This window comes from Panthera onca, chromosome C1 (genome assembly GCF_046562875.1).
Source record: "Panthera onca isolate mPanOnc1 chromosome C1, mPanOnc1 haplotype 2, whole genome shotgun sequence".
Taxonomy (NCBI): Eukaryota; Metazoa; Chordata; class Mammalia; order Carnivora; family Felidae; genus Panthera; species Panthera onca.
The window spans coordinates 48,126,127-48,133,410 of NC_138346.1; the positions used below are offsets into that span (position 1 = coordinate 48,126,127).

A 7,284-nucleotide genomic window follows, 5' to 3' on the forward strand; every position below is an offset into this window, starting at 1 on the left:
CCTCCATTTAAAAAAAAAAAAAAGTCATCCATAATGCCCACGACGCGAACCACATAATGAACAGCAGGTTTCTTGGTCTTCTGAGTAGACAAATGATGCTCTTCCCTGTTATTACAGAGCAATTGTTGCAGGATTTTTTACCACAATACCTGGGATTCATTGTCTCGCCGCTTGGAAGAAAGAAGAGGGGGACACAAAATGAGCAGCAGGCAAAAGTTTATTAGAGTATAAGATAAGAAAGGAAGAATAGTAGGAAAGCTCTCTTTACAGAGAGGAGATATTAAAAAATGAATGCCCACCAACAATAGGCAAGGGTCCTTGTTCTATAAGGTTCTGGTCAGCCCTCCCCCTTCCCTTCCCCTTGTTCCTTCCCAGGTCCTACCCTTATTGGCTTCATAGCACTGGGTGCTAGGTTGTCCATTCCTGATTGGCTTGTTTCCATTGTACGAGGGGTGGCCTACGGCCATAGTTAGAGCTTTTGTCAAATTCCAGAGGGAAACCAGAGGGGGAGTAGGTGGGGTCTGTTACATTCTTAAGAAGGACCTTAAGCCTAAGGTGGTTTGCTGTGGTCAGACACTCCCAGCATTGTTCCAAACTAGTGTTTTTCCTCACCCAGGGACTTAAGGTCCTATACTTTCCCTCTGCCTATTTTATCCTATCTCTTCCTCTCATACAATCAGGACTAAGTTTTGCCAAAAATATTGTATCAATGTGGGTTTCCATGAGATACCATGTTACAATAAGAGCAGCTACAACACTCTGCCATGCTATGTAGCATGGAAAGAATGTGTAGTCAGTTTCTTGCACCTGGCAGGTGAAAGAGGAGTAGGAGGAAATCTTGGTTCAAAAAAGTCAAGATTAGTCACTGTGCAAGAAAAGCTACAGCAGGAGAATCTTGCAGACAGAGATATAAGTAGAGTCCAGAATCCTAGTAGCCCAGTGTCTACATCCTCTTCATTCTTCAAATTCTCAACATATAACTCTTTTACTATCAAGTAGATGATGGTGAGAAAGAAGGCGAACAGCAGCAAACAGAGAATTGAGAGGACCTGTACCGGCCTTTGCTGAGCCTGGGCTCAGCCACCCCCAACCACCCAGAAAATGTCATTGTGCTTATCTGGCAGAACCGGAGACCTGTCTCCATCCTCCTGGAGCAACGAGACCTTTCTTGGCTCCGATGACGCCCCAGCCGAGAACTCCTTCCGCAAGTGGCATGCAACTTGAGTCGCATCCGTCCTTCTCATCATCCACTTCACTTTCACTGCTACCGTCTCCCGGAATGAAGGCAGAAAATGTAGGCCAGGAAAACAACAGGGGTGCCAGGGCTTTGGCACAGAGCAGCTGAATGCCTCCCACTCTCCAAGAACCAACCATGTGTGGACATGGTAGGAAAAGGGGCATAGGTCATCTTAAAGTGCCAGAGTCCAGGTCCGGGTCATGAGGGCTGGCAAGAGTCAGTAACGTTAATTCTTTTGCTTTAGTTGGTCCTGTTTGTGAGTACTCAAGGGGCTTTAGATCCAGCAAAGATAGCTCAAGAATGTTAGTCAATCTTTACTTCTGAACCAGCAGTGAAGACTTTTATTACTGATTTATTGTCCCCAATATGATTAGGGTATCTCCTGGCCTGACAGTGGCTGTTTGCTCTCACCTCTTTTTCTTTTTCTTTTTTCTCTTTTGGTTTGTTTGTTTCCTTAAAATCATTACCAAGGTCAATTCTTCTGCAACCGCAAATATCCCAGGAAGTGCTGCAAGAAATGTGATTTGGGCAAGTAGCATAGATCACAAGGTGGCTGGGAGTCTAAAATGACTTTTCTTCTGTCAAGAAAGCTATGTCTCATCTTTTTCTGAGGGCATTTAACTCTTTCTGCTTACAAAAGGGGATATAAAAAGAGACCGTTGGTGACCTTTTAAGAACAATATAACATGATTGGTACCCACCGTACCACAGTAGGTTGAGGAGTGAATGGGAAGTGAGAAAAGGGAGGATAGCAAGAGAGAGAAATCAGACATAACTTAAGGGACATACAGGGGATAGGTAGGAAAAAGAAAACTATTCCAGACTTTTATAAAACTATACTGTAGAAATTTTAAATTTCATTCTTAAGTTTTTGAAAAAGTAAACTAGTGAAATAAGGGTTTACACAGATCTCTGCAAGCTGGGGCTTCTGGATGCTCAAAAGTCACCCATGGTAGTGTTACCCACCAAGGGTCTGTTGGTGATGTGCAGCTGAGCCTGAAGACTATCGCCAGTTTTTGTGGCAGAGAAAAAGGGTTTTAATGCAGGGCACCACGCAAGGAGATGGGAAAACATTTCTCAAATCCTCCTCCCCGAGGAAAGGGAGAGCTGAGTATTTACAGGATTTTATGGGGTGGGGCGTGTCTTGAGGGTGGATGTAGGTAATTGGCTGTTGGAAAAGGAGGAAATGTAGTGTTTCTCACAGGCGCCGCCTACCTAGTGATTGTGCTGGTACATAGCTCTTATGTGTAAAAAATGGCTGGCCAACCTGACAGATTGACAGGAGGATCTCAGGGTGTGTCCTCACAGGTTACTTCCCTGCCCCCCACCCCCACCCCACCCTTCTGTGCAACTGCAAGAATTCATCCTGGTATACTTCAGTTTCAGATGGTTTCATCTGCGGTCAGGGTCACTTATGCCAAACAGCCTCATAAATAAGTCAGCCAGAGTTTCTTTACAGTAGCATGGCCAAACGTTTGTTAACTTAACCTGTCAGCTTCAGTAGTTTCAGTTTCAATTGAAAATATTTAAGTTACCTTTCAACATCAGGGCTATGCCTACTCATGTATGTATCTGAGATAAATTTGGTAACTAAAATGTCAAAAAAAATTTTAAAGCCTTCAACCTAGCATACATACTGTTAATCTATAGCAACAATAATTATTATTTACTAAGTACAGAACATTTGGTAAGTAAAATCTTTAAACTGAAATTTTTGTTCTCCTGAACACTACTGCATCCCCAATCCATGTGGAATAGATTTTAGTAGTAGGTGTACAAAAAGTTGTCAGGGAGCAAGAATTTCTGTCCCCTTCAAGGGTTCTTGTAGCTGGACTAAGAATTAAATTGGCATGAGACAGATTAACAGGAGAAAATCAGATTTAATAGCACATATATGGGGAATCAACACACATGTGGAAATTCCAAAGACTGTCAGGCAAAATGAGGTATATATGTCATCCTGACCTAAGGAGAGTGGGGTGGAGGTCTGGGACGTCAAAAGAATGCATTTCACAGGGCGAGAAGAAGAAAAGCAGGTGTTTGGTAATTAGATGCTTACCTGGCCATACAGATGGGTCATTCAGATAAAATTTATGTCTGCTGATAACTCTTATTCTGGGAAAGATCCCCAATTGAGATTCTTCTATGTAGTTAAGGAAGGGGCAAAAGTTTCTCTTGAGGTAGCATGGCCTCCATTTTCTTCAGCTCAGAATAACCTTCAAACCAAAGAGGCCCATCTTGGGATTTATTGCTTAAAACACTAGGCAAAACATTTTGTACAGCAGATAGATAGATAGATAGGTAGATAGATACCATAGTATCTTATATCATAGTATCAACTACCATAGTAGTTGAGGTTGTAGTTACATGCCAGCCAAGACTGCAGTCATCTGAAGGCTTGACTAGGGCTGGCGGAGCCTTTCCCAAGATGGTTCACTCACATGGTGGATAAATTGGTGCTGGAAATTGGCAGGAGGCTTTATTTAGTTCCTTACCCTAAAGGCATCACCATAGGACTATTTGAGTTTCTCCAATGCATGGTGACTATCTTCCCCAGAGTAGATGATCCAAGAGAAAGAAAGCTTTTGTGACCAGGGCTCAGAAGTGACACTCTGTGGTTTCTATAATATTCTCTTGATATCATGGTCTAGTCCTATCCATTGTGGCAGGGGAACACACAGGGGTATTAATTCTAGGGATGAGGTTTATTGTGGGCCATCCTTGAGCCTGGATCCCACATATTTATCATAGAGATGCTAATGTGTTACTTTGTGTGGGTCAGTTTTATACCTTGCATATAGTCAGGGATTGCTGTTCACATTAGTGATGACTCTTCATTGCACTGGCCTATTCACACATGCCTAATAAATGCCTTTGTAACCTCTAGCAAGTGAAAAAGGTGCAGGGTTAGCTATTGTCTAGACTTCAGGCAGGAGGGAGAATTGGCTCCTGTTATTGCAGCAAAGCTAGTTAACCCTAGAGAACAGAGGAAGTAGGAAAGAGGTTCATTTTAAGTATCATACTAATAATAGGAGTGTCTATGGGGGAAAATAAATGGTGCTCTGATTTTTTGATGCTGCTCTCTTCATTATATCCTTGTGCTAAAAATTTGTATTGGTACAAAGGCCAACTTCCTACAGCAAAGGGCTGGGTAAATGTATCATTCTAGGCTTTTAAAATGTTTATGTTTGCTTTTATGCATGCATTTTAAATATTCAAATACTCCTCCCTGATTACAATCATGGTGAAAACCTAGGAAACAAATGCTGTAGTATTGATTCTTTTCTATTTAAGGATATTTGGAGATCATTTTACTCACTGGCATTTAACAATTATATATACATATATGCATCTTCTCTCTGTGGGCTCATAAATTCTCACTTGGGAATACCTTAGACTGAGTCAATGTGAAAGAAATGATGAAACATATTTAAAAAGCATTCATTTTCAGGTGTGAAATAGATATCATATTCTAGAAGCAATAGTTACACACAAATCTAACTGAATGATTGAGGTCATGCAATCCTGCAGTAAAAGTATCACTAGGCTTTTAGCCACATTGAAATTTGTGTTGTCCAGATGCTTTCAGGCATAATTGTGATGATGTTGAGATCTTTTTCTGAATTGGCAATGTAGTGCATTATTTTTTTAAGTTAGCAGCATTTAATTGATTTGAGAATTATTTCTATGTTTGATATTTGAACGAGACTGACAAATACCTCTCATCCAGAATAACATTTTAATGCAAATTTCACATGACAGAATGTTCTGTGATGCCAAATGTTACTCTTAGCTATTTTCTACAAGAGAGCATAATTACAACACTACCATCATTAAAATTATTTTATATTTTTTATAAAAGTTGGTTTGCTTTATGTCAATGCAATTGAAAAATAGACTTTGCTGATATTTTGTAAAAAATTTTTACTGTTTAGTGTTTCCACAGAGAAATTACCAAATACAGCAATGTTAGTGAAGACTACTTTGGACAACGAAGTTCAAAATATACCTATACATCTTTTTCAATAAACATTAATGTCACCATGATAATTGAAATGGTTTATTAAGGATAGTTTTTTTTTTTTTTTTTATGATGTTGTGGAAAGAGACTGGATTAAGACAGAAAAACATGGGTTCCAGTCCGAAATCTGTTGTTTATTAGTGTGATATTGAATAAGTCACTATCTTTGTTTGCAGTTCCATCATTTGTGCCTGGATTAATAAAACCTTCTTTATAATCTATTGTGAGGATTAAATGAACTAACATATGAGATAATTCTGGTATAGATTCTAGAAATATTAGGTACTAAGTAAATATTTATTTCTAGATTTACATTTTCTTTATTCTTGCCTTCTAGTTGCAAAGTCTATTAGGTAATGGGTAAATCTAATAAAATATGTTGCAAGAAGAAAAAAATTTTGGGGGAATTTTGTGCCACATTATTTCAGCTATGCAATTTTGCTGATAGATATAGTTTGCTTAGGACTAAGGAGTATCTCTAAATAAACGTTTATTGTGTGTGATTTCTTGACCAATTTTATTGTTAGAATTCCTTATTTCAGGGGAAACCATTATTTAAAGTAGGGACCAAATGGTGGACAGCATGATGTTGGTGATGATGGCAATGATAATCTGAATGCCTTTCTTTGAGATTTGTCATTCTCTTTAGCTCCCAACATGTTGTCTTAGTGGCCAGCTTCCCTCCTTTATAGTACCTGAATAGTTCTTGTAAATATTTGTTTCTTGTCCATGATTTCAAGCATTGAAACAATCTTTCCTTCATCCTAAGGATTTATTATTAGGCAAGACAATTTCCCTTTCCTAAGTTTTGAGTGGAACATGGAAATTGCCTACCAGACAGTCAGCAACGGTAATGCAAACTCTGATACTTGTGCTCATCTACTACTTTCAAAGACCAAAGAAATAGTACGAACAAAAATACCTGATTATATGAAAACAGAAAAGAGCGAAACAAATCAACATCCACCTATATAGATAAAAATGATTACCCTGTTTTTCAACTTCAGGAAGGTAGCAGACTCCTGAAAACCCTTCTGTAAATGGCATTATTTTCAACATGGCCTATTTTGTAACATATTAATACTGTTATAAGGCAGGAATCATAGAAATATTAGAATTCATCAGTTTCAATTTAAGACCTTTTGAAAATGGATAGAATTCTGTTGAATTCTTATTGTCAGCTTTGGAGATTGTACCTCCAATGACAGGGCCGACTTTTCTTAAAAATGTACTCTATCCCTTTAATTTGAAAATAATATGTTCTAAATGCTTTTTTATTGCAATTATTACACACTTAAGAAAGAGTAAATGTTGTCATAACATATACATAACCATAAACCTAAAATTCAAGTTTTGTTCATTTGTTTTGCAAAATTGGCTTATATTACCTAACAATCTTATAATTAAATTTATAGTTAATATTTACCCAAGATTAAACACACCATAATACACCATAATACAAAAAAGTATTGTTTGGCATTACATATAGTCTTCTAGTGATCCCCAGGATTTATTTTCATGTTTATTTTACTGTCCTTTTTTTAAATCTTTTTATCTTCTGGTGTTTGCCTTCAAATAAGAAGATGGAGTATTAACAATAAAGTGAGGGGAATCCAGGTGCTTCAGTAATATAAAGGGCATTAGATTCCACCAACTTAAAAACAACTTTATGACTTGGGATCAAATCTGTAAGTTAGTTTAAAAGTACAGAAAACTATGAGGGAGGGGCCAGGATGGTGGAACAGCATGGAAGTTTTTTTTTTTTTTTTTATATATCTCGTCCCTGAAATGCAGCCATATCAACACTAAACCATCCTGCACACCTAGAAAACTGATTTAAGGATTAACACAACATTCTGCATAACCTGAGCCACAGAACTCAGCAGGTATGTGGCACGGAGAGGTGAACTGGGGGAGAGAGAAGCCGCAGAGGGCAAGGAGCTGTTTTTGCTTGTGGAGACAGGACAGAGACAGGGGGAGAGTATGGGAAAGCATCTCCTCCATGAAAGCAGCTGGAGAGAAAAGA

The 7,284-nt window shown here is 38.5% G+C and overlaps 1 pseudogene; it reads right to left on the reverse strand.

The window, feature by feature from the left end:
• Positions 1-326: 326 nt before the first annotated feature.
• LOC132671466 (ADP-ribosylation factor-like protein 6-interacting protein 6 pseudogene) lies at positions 327-1,725 on the reverse strand (annotated as a pseudogene).
• Between the last annotated feature and the right edge of the window lie 5,559 nt (positions 1,726-7,284).